Here is a 23,979-nt window from a genome sequence, read left to right as displayed (position 1 = left end):
ATTAACAGAGGAGTCCTGCAGTGGCTTGATGAGCATCTGCTGCCTCTACCCGGCAGTAATTCAATAAGGATACGCCATAGGAAGAGATAATGAGAAGTCAGGCCAGTTGTTCTGTCTCCCTCCAGGAGAGCAGATGAGTTTGGTTTATGGGAAAGAGCATGACCTATGAAAATTATCACATAATTTATCAGTTAATTTTATATTTCAGAGCTTCAACATGCAACTTAGTGTTGTCTTGTTTCTCTGTTGGTGCTGTCCACAAGGATCCAGAACTACTTTTCCTGGTGAGTCCCTAATTAACAACCCTTCCCACACCAAAAGGATTCGTCTTTTCAAATTTTCTCTCTGCCAGTTCTACCAAAGGAATGGTTTCTATTCATGCATTCAGCAGTGGTTGGTCTGAACTAAAAAATTAAACACCTGAGCAGAGAAAACGGGCCAAAACTACTACTGAAGTAATTCAGGCAGAATGAAATTCACACAAACATCAAACCTCGAACAAAACCAAAATCTCCTACACTGCAGGTAGTGTCAGCCTGGGTCTTCTCTCCCTGCCCCACAAGACACACTGTTCACTGGTGCCCAAAAAATGTTTCTCCCTCCGTTTACTTCTGCACCTTTCCAGTAGAGACTTCCCTTAAATTCCACCTACCCTCTGACTCTCCTGTTGCTTTAGGAACATCATTCCATCAGTTAAAAACTCAGAGCCACCTACAGTCCCTTCATCTCCTTTTTCACCACTGGAAGTCACGGGGACTGTGTCTGAGGGATATGGCTCTGTGGATTTCTTTTTGCCTAGTGATTACAGCGTCCTTATGAGTTTTGTAGCTTTATTTCAACAATCTTATTCACTGAAATAGGACATTAATTTGATTTCAAATACAATTTTCTATTTTATGTCTCCTTAATATCATTAAGGCACAGATTTACTGAAGATGATAGCCATGAGAGAAAAAAGGAAGATACACTTCCTCCCTGAGTTCTCCAAGGTGATCAGTGAACCAGTGAATTTACACAGCTGCCCATTCCCACAGCTCCACGTTCACAGCTTCATTTCTCTCAAGATCAGCTTCATTTGAGCCACGTCCTTTCCCATCACACAATTATCTGCACTGCCCCAAAGACTGCTTGCCTGCTCTGACCACTCTTTCCCATGAGTTCTGTCATCAGGGCAGTTCATTCTTCACTCCCAGGACAAGACAGGTTGGCACATCCCTACTTGAGCCCATCCTTCTGCTCAGAGTAGGACCAGACAGCTGTGAATCACACAAGATACTTGATTTTGTCCCCAAATTTTTCCATATAGTTTCTGTTCCCACCAGAGAGCTCAGTCTGTCAAGCTCATGCAAACTGACAAGGGATCTGAAGTTATGGTTCAACTCATCCAATCCCACAACCAGGACTTTCCCCCATCTCAATGTCATTCTCTTTTCTCCACTCAGCTCTGCCATCTCTTTACTCACCAGTTTCATCACCTGCTGCACATCTCCTCCTGAGCACCTTGTCCTTAATCCTCAAATCCTTTCTATCCTTTGCCCTTAATTCTCTCCAATACTAAATGAGTTGATTTCTTCCAAAAGGCAACAGATACAATTTAATTACATCTACCACCCTTTCTCAGCTTGTTTTCTTATCCCTCTTCTCAGCTTGTTTTCTTATCCTGTTTCTCACCCTACAATATTTTGTTCCTTCTCCTGACTAGCTCTTTGTTTCCCTTCTATTTTCTGATTCCCTGACAGTCATTTTCATGACTCTCACATATTCTTCTCTATTGTTTTTTGCCTTTTTCCCCTCCTTGGAGACTGGGAGAGGAAATACTACACACACTACATTATATCCAAAAGAGGATACTATAACAAGTTTACAGTTACAAATAATCAGCATTCAAGAAATCCTGGAATTAAGGTTGCCTTGCAGGAGTGTATTAAGATACTCAGGTTTCATGATTACATCTATTTTTACCATATTACTAAAGTCTATATTAAAATGCAATTCAAATCTATCTTTGACTTCTTTTGCTTTTATCTATTCACCACACTTGCTTTCAACCCTCTTTTAAAGCCTTACTCATACTTCTCTTTGAAACAGACAGAAAGTACCTGTAAATCCAATAACTACAATTACAGAAAATGTTATTTACTTCACTCGTAGGAGTTATGTGCACCATTAAAAAAAAAAAAGCTTTTTATTTAAATATATTAGGTTAAATAACTCAACATTTGATAACCACATGATTGACTAGCTTCCATGTGGTCAAAAAAGAACAGACAGACATGCAACAAATGCAGCCAGAGAAGTTAGTCATGGTCACTGGCTACTTTTGACTTAAAGCTGCATCTCAGCCCTAATAGCAAAGTAAAACAGATATATAACATATATGTTATATATAACTATACATAGTCAGTCATACAGGGCACAGCTGTAAGCTGCAAGCAAATATAAAACACTGTTTCAGGAGAAGGATGGACAGGCCTAGAGGGTATTTTAGGAACACAGCAGTAGGAGCTTGCTCAAATTCCTCAATTCCAATCATCCAGACTTGACTTGCATTTTGTCCACTGAAGGTTCGGATGGTTACAGCAGAAAGATGTTCAAAACCACATGTGCCATACTAGCCAAGGTAAACTCATCAGACTTTTGCAGGTTAATATATTTCCCTGCTCATTTTTTAAACTTTTCCCAATTAGTTGGATTAATAAGTCAATTAATGCATAAAGCCTTCTGTAAAAGCACACCCAGATGGATGTTTCCCAGACTTCAGCCTTCTTTTCCATGTGTTTCAGAATTTAAATAAAAATTGAGCCAACCTTCAGAAGAAATCAGTGCTGGCAGAAGCTCTAGTTTCGGGTTCACACTAAGAGAGATTAACAGCTTCTGCAGTGAAAAAGCTGTGCTTACACCTGAATAAAATCTTCCTACTAACTGGAAGTATTTAGGATTTCTTTTACAAATACTCTCGGTATTAAAACCTGCATCCACTCCCAGAGGCTTGCATTCCACATTATTTCAACTATTTTACATTCCTCTAGCATTTTCCTCCTTCAGAAAGATGGGAGTCTGAACTAAATACAGGATTTGATAGCAGCAGTAATCCAATATAGCTGATTACATAAACAAATCTAGAATTAAATTAGAACTTAAATGGCAGAAATAAATATATTGCAAGCCCTGGACATTTCCTTAAGAATTGGCCTACTAGGCAATATTTGGCAGAGGCAGTACAAGAGCTGGGGCATAATTCTATGGATTTCATTTTTTTTTCTTTATGTGGTAAAACTAGCAGGGAACTGGGTTACAACTAGAGTTAAAACTCCACTTACTATGTAATTTTTACTCAGTACCTGAGTCCTTTTTTAAAGGACTACAATTGCTTTGAGTTATACAAAAAGATTGATCTGTAGAAAGTGGAAAATGTCTCCTGTCCTACTTTCCAGAGTGGGATTTTGTCATGCCAGCAATTGTTTCATAGGATCATTTCAACTCTAAGATAAAGGAAAAACAAAACAGATTTTTTTGTCCTGTGGGAAGAATTTCCTCTGAATTACAGGAAAACACATATTTGCAAATAAAAATACACTTAAAATCTTGAGCTCTGCTTTTCCTATATTTGTTACTTTTCCTGCTAAGCAAATTTAGCAGTGATTTGGATTGGGTGCTAATGAACGCCGAAAGCAACTTGGCATCCTCTTGCCAACGATCTCTGTAAACTGCAGTTCAGCAAAACAAGACAATCTTCTTATCGTGTATAAGAGCTCAATTAAATCATCATTTTAACATAATCCTATTTATTGGCTCTCACATTTTCTGTCCTGATGCTAGTGATGTTAATGGCTTAAAAAAAAAAAACAAGGGAAGTAAATATAGAGAGGTAGAAGGGAAGGACAGAAGATAGGAAAATGTAGCTTCTGTTTCACTGAAGATCATCTGATGGTGGAAAAAAACAAAACAACAGCAAACCAGAACCAAAGAACCCCAAACTCAGGAGCCTGGAAACAGATTGCACAGAACATAAAACCCAACAGTTTTCCTGGACCCCAACCCAATCTTTCAAATACAATTGTGAGTTGAGGAAAACTGCTCCAACCAAAGACTTCCAAGCATTTTTCCAAAGTTTGCCTGTTTCAATCTGCAATACTTACTTAGAGGTCAACGCCTTGCTAAGGAAATCAATGATTATTACAGCAAACATTCAAAAAACCACACAAGAGGGCTCTAGAACACCCCTGAAATGCACACAGCTCTTTATGCAGAAGAGACTAATCTCCCAGAGTACTATGTAAATTGGCTAAGCTTAAAAGTTGAATTTAAAATTATCCTCAATATCCATTACAAAAGAGAGGTACCTACCCACTGATAAATTAGCAATTGTAATAAGGGACTGTAAGGCTAAGGGTAAATTGATTGTTGTTCCTAATTTTCCCTTTATTTTAATCCAAAACTCTCCAAATTGCAAGAAATAAAAGTACAGGCGAGAGGGTGAGCAAAAAGCTTTTGACTGCATATAAAACATCTAAAAATAGTGCTTCAGTATATTTCCATATGCTGGAAGCAGCAGTGAATATCATCTATATAAATCTATTCCTAGCAGAGGTTTTCAGCAGCATCCAAGACTTGAGAATCAATTGTAAATTTGTATTTTAGATTAATCAATAAGAAAAAGCACAAGACACACTTTAAACAATATGCAGCATTTAGCAGGCAGGTAGAACTATGCACCACCTCATACAAAATAGATAGAGACATTATTACAAGCCATATATTTTTAATCTTAAGGAATTTATTTGGGAAGAACTTAAAAAACTGCTTTTAGAAAACCACTTGTCGAGGTTTGTTAGTGATGTAAGGCATCACTAACACAAGGCTGTGGGTGCAGGATGCACACAGGTGATCAGCTGGTGCCGGTGGGCAAGGCTGGAACCCACACACACAAAAGGGAGGCCTTCCCACAGATCCCTGTGATGTGCCAACACCTCCAGCAGCTGAAGAGCTGCACTGGAATAGCAATGCATACCTTCAGATGAACGAGCTGACAGGGAGGGAGAAAAAAGGCAGGTTCATAACGACATAGAACACAGAGAAGCTGCAGATTCCTTTGCCAAGCCCACCTTGAGAGAAGGTCACCTCACCAAAGCCATGAGGACTCTCCAAGCTCTGATCAATGCTGCCAGACTCGCTGAAGCAGCTGTCACTCTCAACACTCGATAGGCCACAAATCCCACAGGAATAAGTGACAGATGTCACATCTCCCAGGAGTGAAATGATGATAGTATATACTCAGGAACTGATGGCCAGCTCAGAGGTGTTTCTCTTCATTGCTGGCAAGATTGATGTCTGGAGTATCAACAGGGGAACAGCACTTAATCCATGAGGGAACATTATACAGACACTGAGAGGCTAGCTTACACCAACAAGACAAAAAAAGGAGTTCTCTATTTCTGGATTAGGCCAATTGCTATCAGATATTTGAATGATGACCCTGGGAAATTATTCCATCTCTAACAAAACTTGTACCAGAATCTGAACTAGGTTGAGCAACACCATCTCAATTCTGATGCCAGTTTGTCAGACTGTTGAAGTCTACACCAGGATCAGGGAGCCACCAAGACCGCAAAACAGGCCAGCAGCATTGCCCCAGGCAAGGGAAGATCACTGCATCAGAGGCAGCAGGACTCTGACCCTCTAGAGGTTGCATCACTTGAGGTGGAACCTCTTGAGACCTCTCAGGGATAGAAGTGCCAGTAAATAGTCATGTACCAGCTCCAGTGAATCTCCTAAACATTTACCTGCATAGCTCTGTTATCTCCTGGCAGCCTAACACAATCTTGCCATGCCGTGCACACTCCAGCAGCAAACACTGAACTTTATCAGTGATTTGAGACAGCACAAATGTTCCAATTTTTGTGGTATTTCAGTGCACATTTTATGCCCAAACTGATACACAGAGACTGGAACAGAGGGAAAACACTGTTCATTTCCTCCCTTCACACATTTGCTGTATTAAAAATCATTGTTTATTAATGCAAAACAAATTGTAGAGAGAAGTAAGTCAAAAGTACCAACTTTTCCTTTTGTCTCACATAGCACTTCTCTTCAGAGTAGAATCAGGAGCTGCTCTCAGAGCTAAAAGTAAACATAATATTCTATGAAAACAGGTTAATTAGGAATGAAGTTACAGCAGTATCAGTCTCTCTGTTTTTGTACATACACACTTCTCTAAGTACCCTCATGTAAGTCTATACCTCAACAGCTCTTCAAACACAGCCACCAGAATCTGCTCAACATCCATGCTTGTTTCCATTCTAATACAGAGAAGTTTCTGTAAATCCAAAACCCACTCAAAAGCTGTTTGGCTACTGTTAAATTAACTTCTGAACAAATAGAGAAATGCCTGTTTTCCTCCAAAATTTGTAATTTTATTTTCTCTAATAAATACTGACTTTTTTAAGAAGATCACTGTGCACACATCCAGTCTCACTTCCTGCAATAAACAGACCAAAGACCCATCCTTAAAATACATTTATCCAGGCCAAAACTTTAACTCAAGTTATGATGTGTACTTTAAATATGGATATCAACTTGCTTTAAAAGTGTTAAGAGTAGAGCAATAAGAAATGGTGTGTTTATGTAAATTCTTCTTGCAGTTAAGCATCATTTATAGCTATAAATTTGAATTTTAAAGTACCAAATTAACAAAGTTTTTAATGTAAGCAGTGAACCCTGTCTCTTCTGTACCTTTCCATTCCAGTACCGCAGTATGAGTCTGACTGATGGAAAAAATGACTGGGGAAAAAAAAAAAAATTATTCTAACCTTTTTAGCAATACCCTCAAATGTGACCAGTGATTTCAGGTGCCCCTTAAAAGACACAGCAAATGGGCTGGGATTGCAGAAAGCAGGTGATGAGAAGCTCCAGAAGCCAGACTCTCTTACAGGCATCTTAGAGAAATGAAAAAGAAATGTATCCAAAATTATTCACATTACATACACTATTGCAAGCTCTCTTCTGATTGCCTTAGGGGGGTTAAAACAGCAGCCTGTAAAAAATAAGTGTCCATCAGGCTCCTTGTGATTTCCAGACATGCTCAAAAAAAAAGGTTATGCTTATATATAATCCCGATGTGCCAAGTGTTATTTGGGGATTTAAAACGACATTACAAGGATCCTAATAAAAGTTATTATCTATTGCCATAGGATATGAAAAATATTAAGATAGATTAAAAAAAACTCAGTTTGTGCAAACATGTAAGCTTTTGTAAAGAAGTGACTTCCTTCTGAAAGGATCCAGTTCAAAAAGTCTGCACTAGAGGACAGAAAGGCTGAAGAGAAAGGAGAAAAAACATACAAAAATTATGTCTAGACAGATCTGGTGCATACACTTCTTAATTAGTGTAATATAAATGAATTTTTGATGACAATTCAATTCCTTTAAAAAAAGAAAATCAGAATGAATTAAGGCTCTCTCTAAATCTTTCTTTAAAAGTCTACAAGGAACACTAGATAAATCCTGTATCAAAGGAATTTAAACCATTTGATATGAAGTATTAAAATACTGGACCTGAATCTGCCATCACTGAACTCAAATGAAATTTGTTAGCAACTTAATTCACTTTAAAAACAACTTCCTTGGTTAAAACTCATTCCACTTTATTTCCAGAAGGATAAAGCCCTGGAGCATGTAATATATGCAGATGTGCAGTCATATACATAAAATACACTCATTAATGTACTTACTGAATGTGTTTATTAATAACCTCATTTCCCACAGCCTCTTGGAAATATCACAGCAAGAAAACACGTATGTATTGCAGCCAAGTGCAAAGATGGAAGGAAAAAAACCATCAAAAATCAAGTTCACACATTTGTTTAGCATGACTCCTCAGTGCTCCAGGGTCTCAAAAAAGTGGCCTCTTGGATCTCAAGTTGGGTTTCTGATGTAAAACAAAGTATTAAGAAAATTATCAAAATGAAATGTGAACAGTAGCTACTCATCCTCCTTGCTAAAAGTTATGGTCTCATTTTAGAAGCAATTAACTCAAGTACAATCCCATCAGAGAGAAAAATGTAAATCTTTATTTCCTTTATGGTTTTACCTAATTAAGAAGGTGTCTCATGGAGGCACTGATGCCTGGATTTGTATGGATGCTCCCTAGACACTTCCCTCCAGTTTCCAACACAACCTCAGCTGTTTGATCAGCTCACCAAGCTCCTCCTCACACCCCCACTCTTGCACAGGTAGCAGGAATAGATGGGATGCCCACCACGCACGGGATGCTGGAGCATTCTCATCCGTGGGAGCACTGAGTTTGTGTCTGCTCCAGGCAGACACCAGCCCCCATTCCACACACAGCAATGTAATTGTCTTGGACACACCTACCACCATGAAATTTGGTTCAGACCATGCAGCAGAACACAGGCACGCACAGTCCAGGCTAAAAATAAAATTTAATAATACATTCCACACAAGCTTATAATCAATTAGCATATATAATTTGGCTACACATTCTATATTATTTGATAGAAAATTGATTGTCTGCAACTGGCATGGTACAGGACCTACAATTAAAATTAATCACTCCTACTACAACAGGAAAAAATTTTCCTCCATAAATATTCCCCTTACAGTGCACCACTACTTTGTTTCTTTTCCTTAAGGACCCAATCTATACACTGTGCTATTATATCAGAATCTCCTTTCCTTCAGAAGAATAAATTTTGTCTCTTTCATGGTGGCACCATAAAATCTGCAGACACCACCTTGAATGCATCTTCAGGGATGCTCAGAAACCCAACAGAAAATTAAAAGCACCTCAACACATCTTAATGCTTTAAAAGAGCACAGTATGGGGAGAGGGGGGAAATCACCTGATGCTTTGCATTAAAATACCCAGTACAAAACTGCCAGACAGGACTATGGCAATGAATCTTGAATGAGCATCCAGGCCGAGGTCCAGAGCTCCACAGGCACAGAGGGTTTGAAGTAACATCCACCTCTGTCTGGCTCTGCTGGTGCAGGTGAAGCTCAACAGAGAAAAACCCAACGTGGGTACTGCTGGGGTGCTGAGGGAGGCAGCAGCAAGAGCCCTGTCCTTGGACACCTGCAGTTATGGGCTGGATGGTGGAGCTCCCCAAGCTGTCACCTGGATGCCCTAGGGCCTCCACACTGAAGGGACTGCAAGGATCCTGCTGCCACCCCAGGGCAGGAGCTCTGTGTGAGAGCCAAACCCAGGTTTGTATCTGCCAGCCCCGGCTGGCACTCCCGGAGTGCCGGAGCACAAACGCGCTCTGCAGCAGCTCTCCCGCGCGGCCGCACCAAATCGCTTTCCTGTTCTCCTCACAGCAGTTAAGCAGCACACAGAAAATTGAATCATAAGGGCAGACAAATAATACATCACACACCGCAGCGCGAGGAAATCTTCCCATCCTCTGAAAGAAACTTACTGCTGAAGCCTTAATTTGAGAGAATTGAAAGTCTCATAACAATTTATGTTGGATTAAAGTTCCTGCCCAGTTAAATGCCAATACTGACAGTCCTAGATGAGTTCCCATCTTATGAACAACCAGCAGCCACATGCTTATGGGCAACATGCCAGAGCACACTGTACTTTATCTGCCTTCCCTCAGTGCAGATTATGCTCCTCAGGGGCTGCAACATCTCACAATCCAACTACACCAGCTGAGAACTAAGCTAAATCTTCCAAGCACCCCCAGTAGCTAATGAGCACCTCCACTCCTTTCAAAGTCTATGAGCACACCAGTTTCTTCAACTTGTGGGTGACATGCATGAGAAAAACTAGCATCTCTCTGGAGTCATTCTTGAGATGGCCAGCTAAGCCACTGGCCATCTTCCCACCAGCCAGTCCAACCAATTGCTGGAAGACTACTGGCTCACATCAACTGAAGCAGGCATCCTTCAGTCCCATCCATTCTCCCAAGTTCATAGAAAAGTTCCTCCAGCTTTTGAGAGACCATAACCTTGGTGTGAGATGCCATTCTCTGTGAAGGAAGAGTCCCCCTGCTCCCTGAGCAATGAGCCATCCCTTGCAGCAGTATCTGCCCATCACCACTCTATCAGCAGCATCAGGAAGGGAACAAAGTGTCAGGCTGACACTAGTAAAGGTTTCGTGCTTAATGGTCACATTTGAAATGTGTCACAAAGGAAAAATATCAAAGCATACCTGAAATTTTAGTCCATCTTTAGCTGCAGATTCCTTTCACAGCATCTTCGAGTTACCAGCAGCGAAGATGAATTCAGCAGCACTTCTGCCCTGCAGAGTTCCATTACCAAACCAATCCCTTCCCACCACTGGCCCATTATGCACCGCATCTGAGCTGGAGACCAGGACATGGGGTAGTGCTGTGGCTGGGCACCTGATGCTTCTTTCCTGGGGAGGGAGCTGCTCAGAACAGTTCTGGCTTTTATCTCCACTGCCTCTCTCCAATCAAAGCAAGGCTCTTCATCCTCACCTGAGCCTGCAGCTGAGACAGCTGTGCCAATTAGGAGTACCTCCCATCCCCCATCCCCAGAGCTGGATTACACAAATGCAAATGTTATACAAGAACAGCCTCTTCTCATGCACTCTCACAAATCGGTAGGTATCTCTCCTTTCCTTCTTCATTTCCATTTTACTTTTAATTTGCATACTTCTTCCAGCTTGGCTTTAGCTCATTTAACTTACTACAAATGATTTATAAAGTTTAACAGCAATCATGTATCATTGTCAACATACAGATATTTGACTAGACTCACAGCATAGAGCTTGTTTTAGACACTCAAAAATTATTTGCTGTGTAACAACACAGATGATTCACATGATATCAGTGTTTCTGATAATGTATTTTCTGTGCTGAGAGCAAGGAACCACAAAACAAATCTGAAGAAAGATCTGGCCACTTTCAGTGATAATTCACTGCTTCTCCTTCTTGCAGAAGCTTGTGCTTCATGTCCAATCTCTGATACCTTTTAGATATCCTGTCTGATGGGCTGAACCTGTCCTAAAGAGTTCTCACCATGTCCTCCTTTCTGTAACTAAGCAATACAGACCAGCTAAATAGGCACAGCCAAACTCTGACACAAGTTTGTCAACAACAATCAGTTAGTCCTTGAGGAGACCCAGGTTGCTCCTGGGATAAAATTCCACTCCTGAAAATCAGCATCACTGGAGAACATATTCATTTGTCTGAGTTAGGTTAAATCCTGAAGCCTTACCATTTCTCATTTTGAGTTATCAGAGCTGTGGAGAACCCATGAAACATCAAGAGCTTTCACCTACACTCCTGCAATTCACAGGTGTTATCACCTATCACACCACAGCACGGAGCAACCATCTCCTGTGACCTTGAAGTTACCTCTTCCTCCTGAGAGACACAGAGCACCATTTTCATAAAGTGGTGGCAACTTCCGGAACCCCAAATAATATTGATTTTTTTCATGTCTGTCTTCATACATCTGTAATCCCCACTGACTCAAACATTGGTATCAGACAGCACAAGCATTCATCTTTCAGTTTGCTGTCGAGTGAAACGCCAGTAGCTGACAGCCCCTGCTTCACAAGCATCTATCTGCAGTGTAACCCTGCTAAATAGAATCTGATTCTGAAGCTCAGTTGGCATTTTTTTATTTCAACACCTTTTTCATTTCTTTATTTGTTTAAAAATAATGGTGACTATCAACGACATGTCTGAACTCACATTTGTCTGCAAAGTCCTTAAGTTCTTCTCTAAAACCCTGTTGCACTGCTGGATGTTCCTGTGTCGGTTGCACCTGGGGATCAGAAGAATTTTTGTCCCTCCAATCCCCTGGTTAGCTACAGTATAACCCAAGCTGTCTGGGGGAAATGAGAGCTATACTACAAAGCATACAAAACTTTCCCAGCTTTTCCATTTGCTCGGGGTATCAGTACTTCCAGTACCATTACCAGAGCTCTTGGTAGTACTGGACCTATTTTTCTCACATCTGCAAAAGCACTGACTCTGCAGTCACTGAGCATCTGAGGCAGCAGAGAATGTTTAAGGCTTTTCCTCTTGATGTTCTGGGCCCTTTCATGACAATCCTGACACATACTATACGTACACAGATAACAAGAACATGGTACCTCTGTGCTCTCCTATATTTGGCAGAGTCTTTTTTCAAAGTACAAGTCTACCAGCCACCATTTCATTCCCTGTCATGGCTCATATTTACTTTCTCCAAACTTCCTAATCTAACAAAGAAAAAAAAAAATTTAAAATAATTAAAACCTGTATTTAATACAGACTGAAGAACCAGCTGCTTGCACAGTCATGGACAGGAGCAGTTTGCAGACCAGAGCTTGGGAAGCACTTTTTAAGGAGACTCCATCTGCAGTAACTAACCCATTTAGAGCTCTAAAGCAGCTTTTTCCTTCAGAGGAATGTAGGGAAGTGTTTGTTACACGGAGTCAGAAATTCAGCCTGATGGGCTGACTGCCAGTTCTTGTACAACACGTGCATAACACACCACTGGCAGCCGTGGTGTGGTTTTAGGTGTCAATCAACCCTGATTTATGAGGTACGATGTGGCTCTAACACCCAGTTCCTCAGCCCAGCCACACACAGCACCTCTGCTCCAGGATGGAGAGGAGGAGGGCCAGGAGGAAGGACATACCTTTATTACCTCTTACTGAGCCCACAGCCCAAGACTTTCTCTTCAGCAAAATCAATTCTTTCTACACAAGTTTGACAGCAGCAGACAAGGAATCCATAATCCACCATTCTCAGATCTGAGTTTCAGTGCCCAGCCAACACACAGACCCACCCATCACCTGGACTTCCCAGAGCTGCCACTAGTGCTGCGACACTGCTCCACAATTTCAAGGAGCTCATGCAAAAATTGATTCAGCAGAAACACAGATATCTGTGTTTGTGCTGTCTATAAAAGATAAGCTGAATGATTTCTGATGACCATCTGTTAGGAATGGCTATTTAGCATTCCCATTTCAACTGCAATTTCCATCCACCAGACCCTGAGTTTTATTAGCCAATGGTTAGAAACATCATTTAAATTACAATACCGTATCACAACCATTATATTGCAATGTGGCATTTTGTAACATGCAGATTTGATAAGAGAAGACAAATTCAAGCTTAAGAATTATTTTGTACTTTGGTACAGCATTAAGCATCTGACTCAGGAAGTAGAGACTGACAAGTAGGTGGATGAACAACCATTTCCAAAGGGATAAGAAACTGACCAGCACCCAACCAGCACAAAGTAGTATCAAAATCCAAAACAGACACATCGTCCCCTTTTCTTTTTCTCATTTGTTGGCTCTCATCTAATATTCCTCAAAATCCCATTTGTAAAGGTTTAAATTCTGCCACATTGCCTTTTTGTCTCAGTATGTGTATTAGAGCTTGCTCGGTATTTTCTACTCCCTTTCTTTCTAATTTCTTTGTAAAAATATTAGCAAATTTTCCAGGGAGAGGAATAACTGTTAGAACTGGAGTGTAATCTGACATATTCCCACCTATTAGGATTAAACTGTGTTTGACCCCCATGTGGTAGGCTTGATGTGGTTAAGATTAATGAGTCAATTATTTCTAGCCAAGGTACAAGGCCCCCAATTGTTTTATATTTCAGTACTAGCCACCACACTCCTTCTGCAGTTTTTGATACCCATAAATAATTGTGAGCCATTTTTCAGTAAGACATCATGAGTATTAAGCTTATTCAAAAAAAAAAAAAATACAAAAATATCCCTGAGATAAAAAGGAAATGGGCTAAGTTAGAGCCATTGGCCTTAAAGCTTTTCATTTAACAAAGTTACATTCCCATAAGATACTGTGCACTACAGCACCATCAATTGGTGCTGTTCAGCTGTCCTCCCCCAGGGATCTGGGCTTACAGCTCCAAACACCAGCACATTCAGGCACAGACAGTCCCCACAGACCTTCACAGGGGAGAGAAAACCCACACACACAGACAGACTTCTACGCAGTGAGATCCTCCAAGGTTTGTAGGTCTCTATTCCAAGTGACTCCTCAGAGCACAGTTCAGGATTTGTTGCTATGAACACAGACATGGCTATGTTAGAGCAGGTGCAGCCTCACAGAAGGGCACAGTGAGGGACCAGGTGATGCTCTGCTCCACCACTCTTGAGCAAAGCCTAACAACTGCTGCAGGAGCTGTGTACAGAACACGGAATCCAGAACTCTTGATAGAGCCCAGCTGGAGGAATTCAGCCATTTGATTAAAGTCAAACCACAGGTTTTTAAGCATTTCAAAGCAGGGACAGCAGCAAGTTCCTTTGAGTAATGTGTGTCTAAGAAACTCCATATGAAACCTCTATCTATGCAGTAGAGGGTTTATACCATGTAAAAACCTTGGACCACTGTGCTCCTTAGGAGCTGTTTAAGGGACAGAACTTCTGATCTACAAAGACACCTGAAAGAATGTGGAGATACACATCTTTGGAATCTCCACATCCTAAAAAACCCAGAGTGTAATCTTACTTTAAGAGCTGGTCCAAATTTATATTGAAAAAATCTTTTAAGTTCTCAATATATATAAGCTTATGTAAGATGGACTTTAAATCAGCAGCTTTTATAATATGCACTTCAGTTCACCAGAGGTAATCAGTAGATAGTTTTAACAAAGTTCATTATAAACCCTTTTAAACATGAACTACATTTGAACTTCCATATCTTAAATGGCAATAATTCGCTTCGGTTATTCTCTTAATCCAACTAAAGAAAATGGATCAGCCATAAAGACCTCCAAACCAGGTAATCAGAGCAAATGCTTTAAATTGAGGCAGAGCTGCAGAAGTTAGACTTTAGCTTTGGTCTGATTTGAAGGAGTTAGTTTTGCTGCTTTGTTCAATTTTGGCTGAAAATGTAAAACACAGAAGCATGGCTTGCTCTAGTTCTGACCCCCAGCCCTGGAGCTGATTGTCTGAGCTTCACTGATGGACATCACCAGCCCAGGAGCAGGACTGCCACAGCACGGGAGCAAGTGCCTCCAGAAGAATGGGCTGTTCCACCTTCCCAACCATGCCTGCACTCACCTTCTGCTCAGCTCACCAACAACAGCACTCACGGGAGATGCTGCACAGCTGTCACGAGACTCACAGCAGAGGAAAAGGACCAGCTCCCCAGGATGTGTCAGGCACACTGGAACAGCATCACCAGCTGCTGCACAGGGGCTCCCCAGGCCCTCTTTTCTTTTCATAGCAAGTGAAAAGCAGCTCAGTGCCCTACAAAGTTCTACCATGTTCACCAGAGCACAAGGGTGATAGAAATTACAGAGTTGTTCTTGGGGATAAAGATTCAGAGAAGCCACACACTGCTAAGGACTTCTGGGCTACTGTGTGAGAGAGAGTACAGCTCAAATTCAACAAACCACACCACCCACCACCATCCTTTGCCCTGAATTTGGGAGGAGAGGCCTCAGTTCCTTATAAATCAGCAATCAGAGCAAATGTCACCTGTCCCGACTACAAGAACTGCTGCATTCTGGAAAGGTTTTGCTGTCATCCTCAACAACAGCAGGATCAATCCTATCAGATGTAAACTCCCTGGAAAAGTGGTAACCACAAGGTGACATTCCCTAACTAAAGCTGCAGAAAGCACTTTCGGTAATCATTCTGTGAAAATGAATAAAAAATACTTTTAAAAGTTAACAACTTTTTCCATCAGAAACACTATGATTATTAAAAGCCAATCAGACAACTATTACAAGAAGAAAATATGTGGAATTTAGCTATCAAATTTCCTTAGGGGAAAGAGTTAGAGATTTTAATATCAACTTATCTCTTACTTTTAGCATTGAATTTAAGATTCAGTCAAACAGAAAATAAAATGCAAGCTCCCTGTTACTTCCATAGAGCCTTTAGTTAAAAGAAACAATATTTATAATTTCACAGAATATAAAACTAGCCAAGCAGGAAACACATCTTGCCAGTGCTCCAGCAAGTGATGGTTTCCTTCATTAAGCACATTTGTGAGGTCTCTGTGCCCATCACTAAGTATGTGGCAAGTTAATGAGACTCTGCTGAGGGTTCAGCCTGAGCCTCTGTGTGTGAGACATGGCTGATGCTGAGCTTGGCACCTTATCCCCGGCTGCAGAAACATCCATCAGGGAAACAGAAGGAAAGATGTATAAAAACTTCCCACAGCCACCTTTAGCTATCAGAAACAAGGTAGAAGACATTACATTAGAGTTAGTAATCAGAATTTAATCAGTCAGGAAGTGATTGCATTTGGTGCAACTGGGAAAGAGAAGCCTGTCAGTAAAATATTTTGTCAACAACAAGGAAGAGTCTTTAGGAAAATTTCTTAAATCTTATCCCCTAACTTAGACTAACCAAAAAAATGCATGTATATGTTCTTTTGGATCAATGGCAGAGGAGGAAGGGGAAACAGCCAGCACAGCATGAAACACAGCAAGCAGAGGTGGGATGGCATGGATTGTGCAGAGGCAGCAGCACAGCTTCACAGCCCATGGTCCTGAGCTCTTGGTAGTCACCCCAAGAGCAACCAACAGCTGCAATTAAAATTCCCATAGCAATGAAAAATTTATTTGCATCTATTCATACCTGTTATCTGCAAAATCTACTGCAAGTGTTTAACTTACTGCCCTGTTTATAACATGGCTTAATTAGGCCCCAAGGGTGACTTTTAATCTAATTTACACCAAATAAATCCTAAATCACTAGCACTCACTCAGATATACTCTGGAGTAAACAAGGTAAGAAGTTATACAAAATGCCTAACACAAACATTTTTGTTTCCTGGGGTTGTAGTAGCCAAAGTCTCCTATAAATACCTCTCAAGCAAAGTTTCAAATTGTTTTTTCTCTACAGACTCAATTCACCACTTTGCAGTGCAGTCTATAACCTGCTGGTTTAACCTAAAAAACTGCAAGTACAGGGCACTGCTGCTCTACAATCACAGAACTACTGACAAGAGGGAAAAACTAATCCACACTGAGTTCCATACTGCTCCTGACAGACTGCTAATGGTTTAGTTGGCTTAAGTTAAAGTTTGTGTAGCTGTTTCTGTGACTGAGCACAGGTGAACCAGCACTGTCTCCCAGGACACCCCCAACACAGCCACTGCTCAGGTGCACAGGGCAGGGCTTCCTCCTGGTCAGGGTTCATTAAAGAATCAGTTCTTACCCCATCTGAGCTCATTTTAGGAAGGATTCCCAGCTGCAAGTGGGATCAGAGCCCTGCCTTCTCTCTGCATTTTGCTTGGGGCAGATAAACGCTGCTGCAGGGGACACGCACGGATCCAAAACCTCCCTTCATCCCTTCTGTGCTTCTGGGCAAAGCTACAGCCTGCTCCAGTCCTGCTGCCCACTGCCTGGAAAGACAGGAGAAGGTGTCTGACATGCTCTCTTCCTGTGCCCCAGAGGAATGCTTTATCTGCCCAATAAACCTGGTTATCTATTGAACAGACAAGCCCGAGTCCTGCGAGCCTCCTCAAAATCAGGTTGGGTACGTCCCAACAATTGTATTACACAACACTGCCCGATTCATCTTTTTATTCAAAACCACTCTTTACAGAAGACAAATGAAAAGCTGAAACAACAGAATCCCTCATTGCTCCCAGCATTCTTCATTGCTAGCAAAACTGTTCTGGTAACAGTGGAAGACAAATGAGATTATTTCAAGGCTGCAGGCATAAATTATGAATATAAATGCTACGGAATAAGTTCCTTCCCGCTGCCCTTTCTCACATGCGGTCAGGGAAGGAAAATGTGTGCAGGGAGATGAACAGGATAAAGCCAAACAGCATTTTAAGTCTTGCCCTCAGCAACTAACACTTGGTGCATATATACATGTGTATTTCTGTATTATTTTATTTATTTTTAAGACTGTGCCTGGGCAAATCCCCTGCTTTCAAATTTCTTCTCATTTCTCAACACCTGGGCAATTAAAATTAAAGCAGAGGTTCACTTTATAACACTCTAGCCCTGGAGTCCCTCATTTTTTAAAAAGTTTGCTCTGTAAAGCCTGAAACACACAGTGCTCTGAGGTATTTCCCATTATCATTTTTCAAAGCCTGGCTCTGGGTTTGGTTTGGAGGGGTTTATTTGTCTTTAATTTCTATGCTAAAGTGCTGAGAGGTACAATAAGAATAGGTGCACACTGCTAATATTGCGACTTCTCTGTGGATTTATTTGAAAAACAGTAGAAAGGCTAAAATGAGTAAAGACTGTAGTTTTCCTCTTCATTAAACTTCTCCTCATCCATGCATAAACACCTAATTCTCCACTGAGCTTCCCAGAGTATTAAAGTCATTTGAGAAAAAACACAGACAGCATCTTACTTACATTTTGTTTTACAAAAACACAGTTACAGCTCTGCAGCAGGACAGCAGCAGCAACAGGCACTGCCACCACCCTGCTGGGAAAGGAAGGTTATCCAGCTGACAATCAGGCTGGAAGTGTTCCAGAAGAGATCACAAGACAACAGATGACCTTTCTCCAAGAAATCCAATCCCAGAGTCATAGAAGGGTTTGGGTTGGAAGGGAACTTAAAGCTCATCTTGTTCCAACTCCCTGTCACGGGCAGGGACACCTTCCTCCAGAGCAGGTCGCTCCAAATCCCATCCAACCTGGTCTTGAACATTTCCAGGGATGGGGCAGCCACAGCTTCTCTGGGCAGTGACCCTGGTCCTGTCACTCCAGGCCCTTGTCCCAAGCCCCTCTCCAGCTCTCTTGGAGCCCCTTTAGGCACTGGAGGGTGCTTTAAGGTCTCCCTGGAGCCTTTTCTTCTCCAGGCTGAACAATCCCAGCTCTTCCAGCCTGTCTCCATAGCAGAGGAGCCCAAAGACTCAGAGCATCTTCCTGTTCTCCTCTTGACTTGCTCCTTGTCCTTGGACTCACTCCATGACCCTTGCACTCCCTCCAGGAGAAAGCAGCAGGGCAAGGAAGTTAATGAACCTTTGCTAGAACAGCACACCCAGTCCTTGTGTAGGGCAGCTTCTGAATACTGAGCACACAGGGGAAGCTGGAGGAGACACAGAACACTCCAGTGAGTTCAGGGACACCGAGCCAAGGCACCGGGACAGAAATGTGCACACAGCACTGAGGCTCTCCAGCGGTCACTCATGAACCCACCCTGGGGGATGATGTCCTACTGCAGGAGGGGCTCCAAAACATGAATTGTTTTGTGATTGCCAGTGCCAATTACAGTATTAGTTTCCGTTTTGGGGTTTTTTTTAACTTCCACGGACCTGCTGTCACAATTTCCTCTCTTACAGCTGAACAGCAGAATCACTGCCATTTTAAAGTTGTAGCTCACTTTGGAATGCACATGCTACTTTGATTCTGACAACCAGGGTAATCACAACTTTCTGCACTTAAAATGTATCCCTGGATTTAACATTGTATCTAGAAAAACAAACTACTAGCTTAGGCTAAGGTTTAATCCATCAACCCTTTAGTTCAAGGCTGGCTGAACAAAATAATAAACGTGGTTATGGAAAAAACAACGCATTGAATGATTATGGATTGAAACCTGAAAAAAGCAGTACTTTCAATAAAATATTACTTCTTAAAATCTATCAGTTGCATTGATTATACAATCTCACAGCATATTTTCCTACTTAAATATTAAAAATCACATTAAAAAGTTGAGACATTAGTTATGGATGTTGATTGCTTTGTTCTAAAGTCAGCAACAGTTGCTCTGCTAAGCTTCCTCAGCCTCAGGAAACATTCACCCATTTGACTTTCACCACGTCATTTGCACAGAAAATAACAACTGCCATAGAAACAACTATACAAAAATAAATTCTAAGAAATATTACATTTGAGAATTTTGTCTTTTATGTGACAGCTGGAGCGCAGCAATGTTTTCAATGGAAGCAACAGTCAGTGCCTTTATCCAGATATTCTGCTCATAGATCCCAGCCTTCACTCAGGTAAAAGGATTCCTGTGATTATGTTGAGCATAGACTATCATTAAGATAAACCAATAAAAGCCAATTAATGCCACAACATCCCACATGTGGTTTATATACAACATTTCTTTGACGGCTACACACAAAGGTAAGCTGTTAGTTCTAGCAATTAGCAGTTTTCATGCTTTGTTAAGGTAATGGCACTAATCCAGAGAGAGAAAGGTAATTCATGAAGGAAGATCCCACCACGGCCATTAGCAATCCAGCCAGCCAACTGCTGCTCTCCTAAAAAACTCACCACAGCAGTGCACAATCCAGGGACCTCTTTTCAGGTAAAATTTAGGTATGAGCCAACATATTTAAGGTAATGAGGCCATTTTAACCATCCCACACCACCTCCAGCTTCCAGTAAACACATGAAATACTCAAGCTTTGCTGTTTCAGTTCATGATATTACCCCAGTATCTTCCTAAAATCACACACCTGTGACTCTGAGTGGACTGTTTATCTAAATTTAATAATTTCAGTGCAGCTTCTGTCACCAAAGTTTTGCTGTTGTTTTAGACCAAAAGTTGAAAACAGTAAAAATCTAACAGTCTCCAACTCTCACTGCGATCTGTATTTAAATCATGGGAGATCAAATTAGAACCACAAAATGGTTTGGGTTCAAAGGGACCTTAAAGACCATCTCATTGGAAATCCTCTGCCATCAGCTGGGACACCTTCAACGAGACCAAGTTGCTCCAAGCCCTATCCAGCATGGCCTTGAACCCTTCCAGGACATTTGACAGCTTCTCTATGAAACCTGTGCCAGGGCCTCACCACCCTCACAGGAAAGGATTTCTTCCCAAAATCCCATCTAAGCCTGCTCTCTGTCAGTGTGAAGCCATTCCCCCTTGTCCTACCACTGCACACCCTTGTCCAAAGTCCCTCTCCAGCTCTCTTGGAGCCCCTTCAGGTACTGGAAAGAGCTCCAAAGTCTTTTAGAGCTTGAAGATCAGTCATTAACCTTCTTCCCAACAGTTCAGCACTGGCTCAGTACAGCTACCATATGAGATGTTAATAGTCATGGTATCTTAGCTAAAGGTTAATCACTTCAGTTCCTTTTCTCTAAAGCAGAGATAAGGATCTATTGGACTGTTCATTGCTCCTCTCCCAAAACAGAGGGGAGACTGCTGAGAAAAATCTTTAGTTAATCACCTGGAGGAATAAAAAAGCAGGGAATTTTACATTATTAATGAAAATCCAGACAATTAGATAAGTAATAGCTTCCTTCCATTTCATAATACAGTTAAAGTTGCTTATAAGGCTTCCTGACATACCACATTTCAAGCCAAATTAAAGCAGCTTTCTCAGTTATAAGTCTTGTCTTATGCACTCAGGAGCTGCAGGGTTCATCTGTGCCTGTCATTAAAACCAAACTGGAGTGGTTTATTTCATCCTGTAACTTTTTAACGTTCTGGCGGATTATGAAGGTTATCCTTCTCACATATATTTTACATCAAAAACATGAGAGAGATGCACCTCACCACAGCTCCTTATTCAAAAGACTCAGCTGAATCCCCGAATATTAATCCAAGTCCTAGATCTGAATCAAGCCAAGAAGAGTTGATCTGAATGCAGGCATCCCTCAAACTGAGTAAATCTAAATCTCCACCCCCATCCTACCAGCTACAGGTTCTCTGATGAATTACCAGAAATTCCACTGGGAACATGAAAAAATTATTGAAGAACTTCAATCAAGCCCAGAATATTTCATTAAGCTGTCTCAGTCGCAATTAGTTTTCAGATAAAGAAGTACTTTGCATAAGGATGTTGGAAAAAGTTTTCAACATTCAAAAGATGGAATCTGTCCCTATGGCTGCACATATGCAATTCAGAAACTGGGAAGAAGGATTCCTCTGTTGTAAAGTCAGAGGAAGAACTGAAACTCACTTTGCAATACAAACAATCTTCACAAAGTGAATGATCTCTTAATACAGTATAATGAAAATAAATATGAATCTTGGGTAGACTTTCCCACTCAGTGGACTTCAGTTTCCCATATGAGGAATGAGAACAAATTTCAGTTTGCTGTGTTAAACAATTCTTCTCTCTGGCACACAACAGTCTTCACTGAATACTCTGGGTCTGTGCTTTGCACCCCATACAGCCTTGTTCACTGTATGTGACAAAACTTAGATATAAAAACAATTATGACACACACTGGTAATATTCAGAAGGAATATGTGATGCCTGGTGTAGAAAAAAAAAAAAAAAGACAAAAAGAGGTGTGCAAATCCTGTACATGAAGTGCCCTCAAAGTCACTGGTCTTTAGCAAAAAACATTTTATGTAGTGCTCATTAATACTGTTTGCTCAAAAATGACCAACAAACAGAATAATGAAGCTACTAAATGTCAGGATGTGACACAATGGCAGAATTTATAGCATGCTAGCACACTTGCACAGCATTCTGCTCATTTTGGTAAGTCTTGCTACTTCTTACAATAATTCACACTTAATAAAAGATGTAGCTTTATGACATTCCAATGATTTCTGCAATTCTTTTTAGGTTTCATTAATTCGATCACAACATTTATTGCAACAACAGCTCCACTTTGAAAAAAACTAGCTAATATATTCAAGGAATATAACAAAGGAAGAACTGCCTGCATCACTGAGCTCAGTCCCACAGCCACAGAGAGGTGTGGTGGAAGTTTAACCTACAGTTAAACCATAAAGCATCTCTTCATGTCTCCTCAAACACCACCAGCAACTTCAAACACTCTGTAACAAACCAAGCCCAGAGTAAAACTTAGTCAGGGCAGTAGAGTGAATAGAAATACACAACACATCATGGGCATCATCACCTTTTGGGTCAAACACCCAAAGGATCCAGGAACATGCATGTCCCCATGTGCTACAGAAGAAAGTCAAAACTCTCACCTTTTATTGCCCAAGATGAACATGCTTTCCATTCCTTAAGCCTCATGATTAACCTGAGCCCAGAGACACCAGCTGTGACCTAAATCTAACACACTGTAGACAACATAACCAAACCCCACAAAAAACCTTACACTCAAAGTCATATGCCAAAGAGGGAAACTCCCTTGGACACAGCAGCAGACAGAGAGAGATTTCAGATACAAAATTTCTCAGAATGAGATGCCATTCCAGGACATCTCTCATTATTGTTTAAACCCTCAGTTTCCAGGCTAAAATAATTTTTGGCAAAGTATGCCCAGGTCAGCTGTTGTCACATCATTCATCTTGAGATGTGGAGTTGGCATTTCTTTCACCTTATGAGTTACTTATGCAGGGGCAGGAGAAAGGATGGAAGGGGAAGGGTTAGCAAATAGGGCAGAACCATCACATCACCTCTCATGATGTCTGGAATGACACATACAGAGTTCCCAACACACACATTCCTCAAAGCATCTTTAGAAACAACTGCTAAGGTTCATAATAAAGCTTTAGTCCCTGCCCACAACAGGGGGGTTGGACCCAGGAGGTCTTCAAGGTCCCTTCCAACCCAAAACCTTCTATGATTACTGGGATGCCAAACTTAAGCTTGCAAATAGAACCCCAAGCTCCAGGGCTTTGGCCCAACTGGTAACGTGAAGCAGCCTCACACCACACATACATTTTGATTTTCTTGAGGCCTTATGGACCCACAACAATTTCACAGGTGTAGTCCAACATTTCCATGACTAAAGCTCTGCCTTGACATCTTTTGTGCAGTTACCTGTTCTGAACCGAATCTATGGAGTGTTCAAAACAGACCTGAGTGTTTTGTCTGATGCATTCCTTTTACCTTTATACTTTCTCCTCAACGAAGACTAATTTACACATTGTTAAAGAACATCTTCACTTCTTCTGGTAACTGCATGCTTCAAAGTTGCCTGTAAAACTGACAAAGATTCTATCAACCTGAACCATTTCCATTTGCATGGGTTTAATGCAAGTTTTCATATACACTTATCACACAGAATGAACATTTCCTGCTTTCCTCTGCCTTACACACTCTCCAAACTTCCAGGACTCCTTCAGAAAACAGAAATCAGAAACAGGTCCTCAGAGCACTTATACATAAAATGTTTCAGAAGAACCTGTTGTAGCCACATGATGAT

General features: G+C 41.1%; 1 protein-coding gene across 4 annotated transcripts in view; it reads right to left on the bottom strand.

The window, feature by feature from the left end:
- THSD7B (thrombospondin type 1 domain containing 7B) overlaps window positions 1-23,979 on the bottom strand; it is a 298,549-nt gene that overhangs the window by 252,133 nt on the left and 22,437 nt on the right. The window contains exon 1 of one of the 4 annotated variants that reach the window (XM_086898692.1): window positions 10,175-10,455. The exons of the other annotated variants lie outside the window; for them this stretch is intronic. The gene's annotated coding sequence lies outside the window, so the exon portion shown is untranslated. Of the gene's footprint in view, window positions 1-10,174; window positions 10,456-23,979 lie in introns of those variants that run through there. 4 annotated transcript variants of the gene reach the window in all.

This window comes from Cyanistes caeruleus, chromosome 7 (genome assembly GCF_971803275.1).
Source record: "Cyanistes caeruleus chromosome 7, bCyaCae1.hap1.1, whole genome shotgun sequence".
NCBI lineage: Eukaryota > Metazoa > Chordata > Aves > Passeriformes > Paridae > Cyanistes > Cyanistes caeruleus.
The sequence above is the reverse complement of the archived record's forward strand: the minus strand, read 5'-3'. Positions and strand labels throughout refer to the sequence as shown.